Genomic DNA, 14,048 nt, shown 5'->3' with positions numbered 1-14,048 from the left:
AATGGAATTTATGGCCACTGCTTTCTGAGTCAGTTAAATGATATGAGATGAAAATCTCCTTTAAACGATGCTCAACGGAATCTTTCTCTGGTTGGAAGAATCGCGCACGTTTCAGGAAGGAGCTATTTATTGTGCAATTGAGAAGGCAGGACTAGGACCTATTGCGTGGGTCCACGTGCGGTACATCCGAGCACTCCTTTTAGGAGTGGGTGCTCTGCTTTGATGAAATGCGCAGATCCCAGCCTGACTGTTGCTCTTCTCAAGTGTGGCAAAGGGCTGACAGAGACATACTCGTTCTGGAGGCGGGGGACGCATCTGTTCCTCCTATGCGTGATCTCTGGTGCATGCTGGCTTCCTCAGCTGATAGCCCTTACTTCCTGTCCTTCTCCTGCAGGGTCAGCTCCAGTGAGAAAGTGCTCCTGGCTTGTTTATGGATCGTCTAGCCCTTGGTAAGCACTTGGCAAGTCTTCGCTGGATGAATTAATGAACCAATACACTGATTGCCTTGGCCTTATGCTTACTGTGATTTTGATATAATTTTTTTTTACCATCTGAAACCTGTTAAATATTTAGTTTACAAATCAGTGCATTCATAATGAAGCCCAAGAATAGATGCTCATTTATTTTCAGTAAATGAAGGAGTTATTGTAGGCTAAACACTGCCCTTTTCTGCAGCTGATTACTGGTGAACGTTGTTAGGTAACCATGTCTTGGCAGCCACCCTGATCCTACCTTGAGGTTGCTAGCAGATCCAGCCTTAGGCAAATGCAGAGCTGAATGCATTCTTATTTTTTTTAATTTTTAATTTTTATTTATTTTTATTTTTTTATTTTTTATTTTTTGTTTTTTTCAAGACAGGGTTTCTCTGTGGCTTTGGAGCCTGTCCTGGAACTAGCTCTGTAGACCAGGCTGGTCTCGAACTCACAGAGATCCGCCTGCCTCTACCTCCCGAGTGCTAAGATTAAAGGCGTGTGCCACTATCGCCCGGCCTGAATGCATTCTCGTGCTCTCTGATCTGTTCATCAGTAATAGATGAGGGAAATGCAAGACTGATTGTTCCTTCTCTGTATCGCTTTTTTTGACATCATCTTTTTCTGTCTTCTTACAGAAGTGAGCAATGTATGGATATTTCTGTCACTTGTTTCTCTCTGAAACCTAAAACCAAGTCTCTGGATTCATGAAAAAGAGCCTGGGATAGTTTATCCGAATTCCTGGTTAAGCTCTTTGTCCAACGCATTCAAAGTTACTGAATTCATTTGATCCACTTGATTTCAGCTTGAGGTCTTTTGTCTTAGAAATATTGTGGACAATGAACTAGAACATTGCATGTGCCTAAGACTGGTCTTCAAAATCTGTGAAGGAACTAGAGAGGCCTTCCAGAGAACTCATGCTAGTAGCAAGACAGACGAAGAGGGCTACATGTAGCTGCAATGTTCTTTCTGTATCTTTCTTTTCCTCCTTCATTTTGTACTTGTAAGTAAAAGCAGATTGCAAGGCTGTATCATGAGGAAAGTGTGAAAGGGGTCAGGGTAAGAACCCAAGAGGAGAAGGAATATCTGAGTTCAGTTCCTTCACAGAGGTGAATTTATATTCTACATAATCCTAGGTGGAGCTTGGATTGTAACACGCACTGGTAATGAGCTATTAGGAAAAGGAAATGTCCAAGGTGATCAGTATCTCTGCAACAAAAGAAAGGGTTAAATGGGCTATAAGGCATGGTCAAAGAGATGTGGGTAAAACTTTGTTGTCATGTGGGGATTATGGTGAAAAAATGTTTTAAGACGAAGGATGAGAGATTAGATAAAGTGATAGGTGGGCTTAATACTCGATATGAGAAAATGGCTTTATGGGCTATTCTTACACTGTGTGAAGTTGTATAATGTGATTGGTTTAATAAAGAGCTGGATGCCCAATAGCTAGGCAGGAGAGGTTGGGCAGAACTTCCAGGCAGAGAGAGAGGAACTCAGGGTTAGAATCTAGGCACGCAAGAGATGCCGGCAAGATGGGAGCAAGTCGGTTGTACAGAATGGAAGAGAGGTAAAAAGTCACGTGGCAGAACATAGATTAATAGAAACAGGTTCATTGGACTTATAGGAACTAGTTGGGAACAAGCCTAAGCTCAGGCCAAACTTCATAATTAATAATACATCCCTGTGTCTTTATTTGGGGGCTGGCGGTCCCACAAGAAAGACTTACTAAAAAGCGATAAATGAGCTGTGATATAAAGTTATGGTTTACCAGTCAGTGATTTTTCTTAGGCAGAAGATTGGGATCTGATGAGAGCTCAACAGGTTTAAATCCTATGACCTAAAGTTACCATCCTTGACTTTCCTGTCTCCTGAACGCTGGAAAACAGAGGCCAGTGCCCCATGGTGAAGGAAGGGTAACCTATACCAGACAATGTGCTTAAATCTGAAATTCTTCAAATTATTTTGGAAGTCAAGAGTGATTGTGCCTTCTTCAACCATGCTATCTTAGCCAGTCCCTGCATGGTTCCTGATTCTGGCTTCAGATCCTAATGATTCAAAGCATAGGGACTAATGCTCAAACTGTCATGGTACCAACAGTAACAATGGCCCACATTACTGAGCATTGTGCCCCAAGCACTGTCTTAGGCATTTAAAGAATATCGTCCCACTCAAACTCACAGTTCTGGGTGAAAGATCATGCTATTATTGACCCTCCTCACTCAAAATGCCATGTCCTCCAATATCCTGCTTTTATAATTGAGGGACATGAGGGGTTTTTCTTTGTTTGCTTGTTTTTGTTTCTTTTTTTGCAAAGTTTAGTGGTTTATCAAGGCCTTTGTAATGTGACAGAACTGGATTCAAACCAAAGAAATTCTTTCAATTAGCAGAACCAGGAGGCTGTCTTCCTGCAGCTTCACTCTCGACCACTTGTAAAAATGGCTTCCCGACAGGACATCTTCAAAATCAGATACTTCCATTTTCCTTTAGTTACAATAATACCTCTGGGCAGAAGCAAATATAAATGGGTGGTCTCTAGTTATCTGAGTGACCTTAATCACAAGTCTTAAACTTCCTGGGAGGTAAAGGGAGGAGGAGACTAGTTGAGATTAATAGATTCTCAGTTCCAGCCAATGTTTGAGTGGCTGCAGACGCCTTCTCCCAAATATGGATGCTGAAAAGCCCGTAGAGCCCAGCTCACACAGGATGGCGAAGGGTCCAGATGCTGGAGATTTTTACAAAGCCTCCAAGGTATTCTGGTGGGCAGCCAAGGACACACCCCCAGGTAGCTGGTCAGTCCTTAAGGAAGGCATGCATCTTCCTCTGCCTCCTCAGACTTCCTCATGTAAACATTCACATGACATACATATGCGACTCTAAGGATTTCCAGTATTGTTTTCCTGGTGGCTTTGTTCTAGTCGTGGCACTCAAGTGGGACTCTGTGGTCTGAGATAGTAGCTATAAAGCCACGTCTCAGCCGAGCATTAAACAAACAAGCAAACAAAAAAAACCTGGACTTTACAGGTGAAAAGTACAGACGTGGCAAAGATGCACTTTTAAAAACGAAAGAAAGAAAGAAGAAAGAAAGAAAGGAAGAAAGAAAGAAGAAAGAAAGAAGAAAGAAAGAAAGATAGATAGATAGATAGATAGATAGATAGAAAGAAAAGAAGCTGCTTCTGCAGAATTTCCCAGGAGCCCGAAGCAGCCGTGGTACTCTGTGTGCTGAGATAACCTGGAGTTAGGAAATGGACTAAAGGCCAGCAGGATCCGCCTCAATCTGGCTGAGAAAGTGCAGTCGCTGGATGTCTGAGCTATTACGCAGGGATTTGAACGCTGAGTGCAAGTGCAGCACGGAATTATTTCAACAGTGAGTTTGAGTGTCAAGTGTCCTGCTGGGTCTCTGGGATCTGATCCTCCTGTGGGGGAATGTGGCAGCTGTCGGAGCCCCAACGAGCCCCGAGCCCCGCTGCATGGAGGTGCCAGTGCGGCCAGTTAAAACTTGCGCGGGGGTTTTGTAGCTGGCCTTTTCCCCACAAACACTACCAGGACGCCTTTATTTCAAATGATGCAGCTGTAAGAATGTGTGAGCTCAAGCCGTCCAGATGGAGGTCAGCCTGGTTGGATTCCCTTTTGATCCCCACCTTCTCTCACTTCGGCTCCTGAACTGCTGAACCCAGGGCTGTTTGCCTTTCCGTGGCTGGATGACATCAGCAGGGAGGCAGTTCCCCAGGCCAAGGGAGCCAAGTCCTCAGACACCAACTCGGAAGTAGGACAAGTACATTTTGTTTCTGCGATTCAACCCAGAGAACTGCTTGGTCCCTGAGGCCTGTGCCAAAAGTGTTTGCGCAACCTCGGCAGCGGTACCCAAAATGCAGTGCAAGACTTGGCCAGAGATCTCATTCCACTGTGGAATGAAGTGGAATGAGGTTGTGGCATGAAGTCCGTGGCAGGGCTAGTGTCGGTGGCCTTGTCTATTGAAGTGTGGGCTCAAACTTCAGGAAAGGTTAGGGTGCTGGAAGTCATGGTACTAGGCCTTTGGCTAGGCTCGTCATGGCCCATTGCCTCAGCATATAGCCTAGCCAAGGCACGCAGCCTCAGGGAGCATTGAGGTGGAGCTGGCCAGGGCACGGTGCCATCTTGTTTTGGCCAGGAGCATGTTCCTAGGAGGGAGTGGGGGAGTTGGGGAGGAGAAAAGCTACCAATTTGGCTGTTGCTCCTGAACATTTGCTTTGCATTCTTACATCTTTGTTAAAGTCCCTATATCCCAGGCAATGGGACAAGAATACATGCACTCTACACACGTGAATGCATGTGTACACAGAGAGACCCAAAATATCTTAGCAGATAAAACCAGCTATTGTATATGTGTCTATATGTGTATATTCTTCTTAGGAGAAATCAAGGACTATATAAATATGTGCACATGTAAGCGACCAACATTTGATTGCAAATACTAAGGTCTTTTAAAAGCTAAATGCAATAATACACTTGTATATTTTGTAGGGCCATACAGGCCGTGGTAAATTCCACATGTCTCACTCATCTGATGAGCCTCCCCACTCTGTGGAGCATGTGTTAGCTTCTGCTCTAATTTAATGCTTCAGGAAATCAGGGAGGTAACTTGTTTAAGGTTTCATATCGTCATATTAAATCCCAGGATCAATATTAAAAAGCACAGGCCATCCTAATCCACGCTCCTTACCATACTGACCCCCAGATCTTCATCGTAAAATCACCAGACTTAGAGCCCACTCATCTACTTGTAGAACTTAGATCAGCTCTCAGTGTCTTCCAGAGCAGTCACGAGACCAACAGCAACATCTGCTTCACCTGGAACTTTTGAGAAAATACAGAATCTCTCTTTCTTTCTTTCTTCCTTCCTTTCTTTCTTTCTTTCTTTCTTTCTTTCCTTTTTTTGTCGTTGTAGGGCCCCGGTCTACCCTTGTTCCTGGGGTGCATCTTGAGGACAGTTTCTGGTCAGCTAACTAAAGCATTCTGTTTGTTCCTGTGCTCCCCCTGCCCCGCCTGGCGATTAGCTGTAGGGCATTGACTCCATCGTTGGTGTGGTAATTTCCCACCTGCCTGGGCCGAAATCCTTGTGCAGCAGCTAGGTATATAAGGATTTCCCCAAGGTTGAATAAATGGTATTCGGCTGATCTCCTTCGAATGACCCAGGTCTCTTTGTGTGTTCTTTCAATCTCCAGGCCCTTGCCCAACTCGCATACGGTACAGTGGCATGCGAACTGTACCAAGGGTGTAACACAAAATCGGGTGTTACAGGTCGTTGGTTTTATGTTGAGGTCTTGTTGGACTTGAGTCTTGTGCATGGTGATAGGTATGGATCTTTTTGCATTCCTTTTTATTGTTTTTTTTTTTTTGAGCTGTACAATTTTCTCCACTCCCCTTTCTTCCTTCCCCCACCTTCTACCCTCTCCTGTGGCCCTTATACTCCCAATTTACTCAGGGGATTCTGTCTTTTTCTCCTTCCTATGTAGATCCATGTTTGTCTCTCTTAGGGTCCTCTTTGTTCTCTAAGTTCTCTGAGGTGGTGTACTGTAGGCTGGTTTTTCTTTGCTTTATGTCTAAAAGCCACTTATGAGTGAGTACATTTTATATTTGTCTTTCTGGGTCTGGGTCCCTCAATCCATCTCTGGCCCTTTGACTCATAATCTGTGCTTTGGTAGCCTCATCTGTGTGATTAAAAAATTTGGGATGGGGAGGAGGATGAGATTAGGATCACACTCTCTTGTCTGCCATCCTCATTAGCTCCTGAACATAGAAATCACGGAATCGAAGGAACAAAGATAAAGGAGAAGAAGGAAGAGGAAGCAGGAGGAACAACAGCAGCAACCGCAGCCAGCTCCTTTTAGGATCTCATACCCACAATTCTGCTAGGAGCCAAATATAGCAGATTGTGCCTTCAAAACTTTCCTGGTAACCTTACTGCATCCAGGGTCAGGAATTGTTGGGGTAGACTGACTTGGCAGGTGCTTTCCATCTTTGCTGAGTCTGTGAACTCATCCACGGGGAACAGTCTACACATGTGTTATCCCACCTCACGGCCGATGGGTATGTCAGCACTCAGAGAACATTTGGCTGTATTGATTCTAAACATTCCTATTGTGCAGAGACCTGACTTTTAAGAAGCCCCTGTGAGTGGGCCATTTGCTCTGTGTGGTAACAGTCCATAGTAAAATTGAGTCCCTTTCTCTTCTGGGAAAGAGTCAGAGTTTTAAGAGAGCCACCGGCTCCCATAGCTAACTGAGGAGAAGGGAAGAACTTTATGGTGTGCTAGGAGTGTTTCAAGGCTTTGGAATCCTCAAGGTTAGGAAAAATTAATGGCCCAGAACATTTGCAACTCAGGAGAAGTCCTTGAGGGTGCCTCAGGATGGACAGAATGGCCAGCCTCTCTGAACATGCCACCTGGAGCACCAACAACAATGTCCAGGTCCCAGGAATGACCTGGCCATCTGGCGAGGCACCGAGGGCTCTGAGGACATATTGTGTTTATTGCACCTCTTCTGATTTTTTTTTTTCTTTTCGAGAGGCAAAACTCCAAACAACCTCTATGTTTTCCTGTCTCCAGAGTCCCGCTGTCCGATTTGGAACCTTGCTTACTCTGCCGTGGAGCCATCTGTTTGAGATATCAAGACAAAATTCACCAGGGAATGCTTCTGTCTAGGTCAGGACAGGACAGCTGTGTGGCTCAGGCCACAGAGCCAGCCCACGCAGGCGCTTGTAACTTTAGATGGCCCGTATCCAGTGGGACCCACTTATTTACTGGCTTTGCAAAGCAGTCCAGAGACAGATGGGATTTCTTGTGGAGCCCTGCCCTGCCACCGAGAGGCAAGCCTGGGCATTTGTATTGTCACCTGACAGCTAAGCTTGTCAGGCCTTGCACTGGACATGTGAGGGACACGTGCTCAGTCTGGGTGCTACGCACAAGAGAACGGGCAGCTGTTGCCCTTCCTGGCTGCCCAGCTTGTGCCTGGTCACGTCCCGCTCTGCTAACTGCCTTTTCCCTCTCCTCTGCTTTGGTATCATGGCTTGAGAGCTGCATGGCTAATTATTTTCTTTTCCTCTCCCAAAGCTTCTTGGGTTGTTCTCTTCACTTCCCTTTCATCTCTTCCTGGCCCACATACAGGGTCCGATAGCTAATTCTCCTCTCTCTCCCCATAGCTAATTCTCCTCTCTCTCCCCATAGCTAATTCTCCTCTCTCTCCCCATAGCTAATTCTCCTCTCTCACCCCCAAGCAGGATCCTAGGGTAGTGGATAGTAATGTGGGGATGGCTTCTCTTAAGTTTGGGGCTGGAGATCAAGTCCATTCTGGGTTCTTGGCACCTGAAGTAATCCATGTTCACTCTCTGCAAGTGATTGATTGGTGTTGCAGGGACTACTAGCTGTCCCGTGACTACCACGAGACAAACCAGGGTTGTGACAATCTACCTAACAAAGAGGCTGAGGTGGGGGAGAGCTGGTGTCTTCCTGCAGATCAGTGAACAGCTAGATATGCTTAATATGGTCGAGGGGGCTCTCCATTCTTTTATAGCTTCGGATTCTCCAGAACATTTATTTTCATTTTTAATGTTTTGAATGAACTAACTTTTAGTTTTATTTTTCAAGCACTGACTAATCTATAGGCTTCAGTGATATTTTAAAACATGTATATGTGTATATATATTACACAATGAAAAATTTCACGTAATTTCACATCATTGCTTCAAATACTGATCAGTGAATATCCCCATCCTCGCCCCCTCCCAGCACCCTGATTAACTAACGCAGAGTAAGTAGGTATAAGCATGTTTTACAAGACAGGGTTAGGTTAACAAGTCTTGTCTTTCCTCTCTCCTTACATAAGCAGTGTCTTTAAAAAAAAAACATGTGTTTGATGTATGTACATGTATGTATATTCACGTGTGTGTGTGGTAGCTGTGAGAACTGAAGCTGGCATTGTCTTCCTTGATTGCTTTCCACTTTGTTTATTGAGACAGCATCTCAATAAAGCCTGAGTTCACCAATACTGACTAGCCTAGACAGCTTGCTCCAGGATCTCATGTCTCTGCCTCCCGTGAATGCTAAGATCGCAGGCAACCACTGCCTGGTTTTTACGTGGGCTTGGGGGATACAAACTGTGGTCTTCACACTTTGCTGGCAAGTGTTTTATCCATTGATCCACGGAGCAAACTCCACCCCTGCCCCCAATTCTTTGAGACAAGGTTTTGTGTGTCCCAGGGTGGCCTATGTTTCTCTATATAGCCGCCAATGGCCTTGAACTTTGGATTTTCCTGTGTCCTTACCAGGGATGAACCACAGTGCCCACTTTTATGAGGTACATTTACATACTAGGAAAGCAACTGAGCTATATCCCCAGACTGCTGGGTTTTAAGAAATATCAAACTGGCAAATCCTCTCTTCCAAGATGCTGGGCATGTTATTGCCCAAGTTCCCAGAATCCCTGTAAAAGAGAAGAAAGAGGGTGATCTCACATCTGTGGAGCCAGGAGAGGGAAGCCAGCAAGAGGGAAAGTGTTAGGGAAAAAAAAAAACCAACGCAATTTCCCTGCTCCCTTGAATTCAGTGGCTTATTAACTGCTAACTAAGCCTTGCCCTCTCGTTGTCCCAGAGGGGCTGGCTGTACCGAGCAAGGTGGAAGAAGCAGGCTCATTTGTAATTACACATTAGCACCGCTGAAGTGCTGTTCACACACACCCTCTCCTCACCGAGGCTCTCTGTGCGGCCAGTCCCTGTGCCCCAGGGCCAAACTTTCCATTGTTTATTCAATTATGTCGCGTCCCTAGCTAATCGCTTTTACATTTGCCTAATTCTTCTACAGTGAACTGCCTCTGGAACGGGGACCATTTGCATATCTGTGTCTTAATTACCTACCCTCTGCCTGAGAAGAGGGTAGGAGCCGCTGCCTTTCTCCGCCCTTCTCACTGCCCAGCTGCCGGACTGCTGCAGGCTGGGAGGGGAGGAGCTGAGGCTCTGCCCTGCTTGGAGATTGTGGAGTTCCTGCATCTGCTGACTTTCAGGGGCAGCTGCCTGTTAAATCCAAGCATCCCCTGTGTGTCCTTTCCTGTAGAAGCCACTTTCATTCTTGGCCCAAGAGTGTGTAGCTCAGTGGTATAGCACGTGCCTAGTGTGTGTGGTGAGGCCTTGAGTGTGATCCACACCACAGAAAAAAAATGAAAGAAAACAAAACCCCAATCCAACCTAATGCAAACCAAACAACAATAAAACCAAGCAACAACAGAACCCTAAGCAAACCGAAACCAGCTAAAGCCCAAACCAAAGCCAATTTTCTCCCCTCAAAACCAAAGTCAACAGAAAAACAAAAGAATGTGTCCCCTTCAGCCAGGTCTCCAACCATGGCAATATACAGGGAAGGGAAAAAACACTCATTTTTCTGTAAATATTTACTTAGAAGATTTAAATTAATAAACTAGTGTGTGTGAACGGAGGAGCATGCACGCCACAGTGCGCGCCTGGATGTCAGAGGACAACTTTGCGGGAATCTGTTCTCAGCTCCCACGGCTCCTTGTCTTTCTTGCTTCCAGCTCGACACAGGCTTTTGGCCAGTGGTCCTGTCTCTGCCTCCCATGCTGTCTTAAGAGTGCTGGGGCCACAGGTACTCACTACTGCATCCAGCTTTTTTTAAAAACTGTTTTTATTGGGCTATATATTTTTTTCTGCTCCCCTTCTTTCCTCTCTCCTCCCTTTCTATCCTCTTCCATGGTCCCCATGCTCCCAGTTTACTCAGGAGATCTTGTCTTTTCTACTTCCCATAGATTAGATCCATGTATGTCTCTCTTAGGGCCCTCATTGTTGTCTAGGGTCTCTGTGGTTGTGAATTGTAGGCTTGTTTTTCTTTGCTTTATGTCTAAAAGTCACTTATGAGTGAGTACATATAATATTTGTCTTTTGAGGTCTTGGTTACCTCATTCAATATGATGTTTTCTAGATCTATCCATTTGCCTGAAAATTTCAAGATGTCATTTTTTTTTTCTGTGTGTAGTACTTCATTGTGTAAATGTACCACATACATTTTTTTGAGACAGGGTCTTATATAGCCCAGGTTGCCCCCAAACTCAAAATACAGCTGAAGACGACCTTGAACTTCTGATTCTTCTGCCTGTACCCCTTTAATACTGAGATCATAGGCGTGGACTATCTTGGTTAGTTTTTGTAATTGCCTGAACCCAGGACTTCTTGAATGCTAGCAAACACTCTACCACCTTTCCCTGGATGAACTTTGGGCGTCTGGCTTCCCAACACACTACTTTGTCTTCTTTGTTCCTGGCTCATCCCATCATTTTTGCTAAGGCTTCCAGGTAGATGGAGGCTGTTGAGGAAAGTTAAAGAATTCAGAAAATGAATTTTTAGCTGGCCATGGCTTAGTAGATGAGCATGGAACGTTCCTCAGGTATTTTTTCATTATATAAATGTTGGGAAAATTCAGGATTCTTTGCATGCTTACTGTTAGCCCCTCGGGAGCCATAGCAGAGTGTATCGTGAGCTCTTGTCTATGGGAGTGGTCTCACTGCGTGTTTTAGTTGATTTTTTTATTTTGTTTGGTTTTTACAAATTTTTGGGTAACTTTGCTTCTCTGTACTTTGTGGGTTTAGCTTCTGTTTTTCAAAACTCAAATTCACTATATTATATCCACAGCTTTACTTTTTATCCTACCTAATTTTTATCCCATCAAATATTGCTGCTGTAATTTGAATTGACTACTATCTCCGTTTCCCCTGTCGGGATACGATAAGCATCTCAAATGTGAAATTCGCTGAATAGAACTTATCATTTTCAACAAACTGTGCTCTCTAGTTTACACTTTTCTCTCAGATGGCAATGAAATGGCTCACTCAGCTCCTCAAGTTAGATACGATTATCTATCTCATCAAGTTTCTTCTTGTGTATTTGGCAGATACCCCAAACTGATTCTGATCATTCTTACAACCTGTCTAGACAGTGGCTACAGCCTCCACACTGTTCTCTCCTTGACCTGTAATCTCTGAAATAACTTTGACCATGCTCTCCTGAAATCATGTTTTTAATAAACAGACACAGCCATCTCTTGCTTCAAGTTTCCTCTTGACCCTCATTTAAATTGGGTTTAAATTCTTCATAAAAGTTGCAAGATTTGTTCGAATTAAACAAGTTGGATTGAATCCCAATCCAATTGCTCAGTCTGAATTTCAGTTGACTTTTACCCAGGCCTTCACAATCAAGCCATAAAGCCATTAGCACTCCTCAGATCTCACACAGCCACACATGGCTCCAGGTTCGCATACTTCCTCTGCCTAGGATGCCCTTTTCCCCATTTCTTAACCCATCTGTCATTCAAGCCTGCTTGAAGACCCCAACGCTTTAGATTTATTTTTCAACTCCTCAATCAAGATTAGCTATTCTGTCTCTTACACCGTTCATCTTGCCCATAGTTTTCTTACAGTGGGGATGTTTGTAATTTTCAGATTTGTGGTGTAGGTGGGGAGATCTTGATGACATATGAGTTGTTCACCTTGGGATCTCCAAGGTCTATACAATGCAGATTCCTATCACTTTTGTCTAAGTACCAATCTTAGCAGTGATGATAACTAATTCAAATCCTTTGAGAATATTGGAGAGGGAGGCAGTGAGAGGAAATAGAGGCAGATACCAGTATATGAAAGAAAAGGTCTTTTAGATGCTATGGGCCTATAGGCTAAAGGTGAATGCCCCAATGATATAGAAGAACATTGGGTAACTGTCCATGTAGGGAGATGTCTCCATCAATTCTAGAATTTTGGAAGTTGCTTACAATGTACTTCCTGTTTACTTAGGTAATATAATATCCTTCTGGAGTCTTGGATGGAGTTGAAGAATATGTAGTTATAATTATAGTTTTTCTTAGTTATGATAAAAGATAAGGTAGATATAAATATTGTAACTATAATTCTTGCTTGATACCTGTTTTGTTGTATGTAATTTTACTATGTTAAAGTTAAAGCCTTCCTTTTTGTTTAAACTGAAAAGGGGAAATGGTATGAGAGATCCTTCTATGTGTTGCTTTTATTGGTTAATGAATAAAGAACCTGGCTTGGCCTATAGCAAGGTAGAACTTAGTTAGGCAGGGAAAACTAAACTGAATGCTGGAAGAAAGGAGAGGGAGTCAGAGAGAAGCTATGTATCCCCACCAGAGACAGATTCTATAACTTTACCTAGTAAGCCACAGCCTCATGGCAATACACAGATTAATGGAAATGGGTTAAATTAATATGCAAGAGTTAGCCAATAAGAAGCTAGAGCTAATGGGCCAAACAGTGATTTAATGAATACAGTTTCTGTGTGGTTATTTTGGGTCTGAGCTGCCAGGCAGCCAGGAAGCAAACAAGTGGCTTCCTACAACAAGCTACCATTTACTAAGGATATACTCTGTTAAACAACATTAAATTTGCCACATCTTTTTAAAAAAGATGCGTCTTGTTTTTGTATATGTGTGCATATCTGTGTGAGTGTCTGCCACATACCTGCAGGTCACCAAGGAAGCCGGAAGGTGGCCTTGGATGCCCTAGAGCTGGAGTTACCGGGAGCTGTGAACTGCCTCAGATGGGTGCTGGGAATGAAACTCGGGTACCCCGAATGAGGGGCAAATGTTCTTTAGTACTGAGCCATTTCTCTAGCCCCAAATGAACATTTCATTAAAGGCGACTATGAGTGAATCAAGACCTATCATCAGAAAAAGCCCGGAACTTATTTTAAATTACCTCGTGCCCATCTGAAAAAGTCAAATTATTGTTTAAGCCCCTCAGACATTACACCACTAATCCCTTTCTAATGATCTCATCCTAAGAAATAGCATCAGCAGGGGGACTGTTGAGCCTCCCCTCTCCGTAACGACATAATGAGCAGATTTGGGTATTTACATAATAACTTCAGATGATTTCAGAGCATTTTAGACAAAATATACAGCCACTTAGATGGATGCCAGGGCAGCCATCTCGGCACTCGTGGGAATTAAATGGAGACGGAAGTGGAAAGAGCAAAAGTCCGGGAGTGTTTGGGTGTGTCCCACTTGGCTTAGGTTCTTACATGCCCTTGGTTTGCAGCGAGATGTCATGGTTAGGGAACTGGGTTCATAGAAAACCCAAGCACTGAAGCTTTGAGTGAAATATAAAAAGAAATTGGTTGGTGTTAAAAGCGACTAGGTTCCAGAAACGGTTTTGAAAATGGCTAGTAATTGTCATTTTTGCGGGGGAGACCATTGAGCCTAATTTGACACGACTTGCGATGTTGTTCATTTCAGGTGCATGTGCTGCCTACCTTTAGTGTTTTACTTCTGTGACTTTTCTTTAACCTTCACGAATTGAACGCTAGGGTTACTTTTACCTGAAGACATTTGCACCCAAGCTTGTTATGGTCTTTGCTCCTCTTTATTCTTGGGAATTATTTTCTTGCCTTTGTCTCTGCAGCCCCTCTTTGTAAGGTTCTTCCCTGAATGTCTGTTGGAATTGTAACAATGGCTCTTGGGCTCTTCCTGTTTAAAAGTGTGTTAATGTCACTCACTCTTCAAAGAGAGCTCTGCTGGGCTTAGAATGG

The sequence above is a fragment of the Microtus oregoni genome, unplaced genomic scaffold (genome assembly GCF_018167655.1).
Source record: "Microtus oregoni isolate MIOR12 unplaced genomic scaffold, Mior012 000010F_ref0000083, whole genome shotgun sequence".
Lineage (NCBI taxonomy): Eukaryota > Metazoa > Chordata > Mammalia > Rodentia > Cricetidae > Microtus > Microtus oregoni.
Note: the sequence above shows the minus strand (reverse complement) of the source record.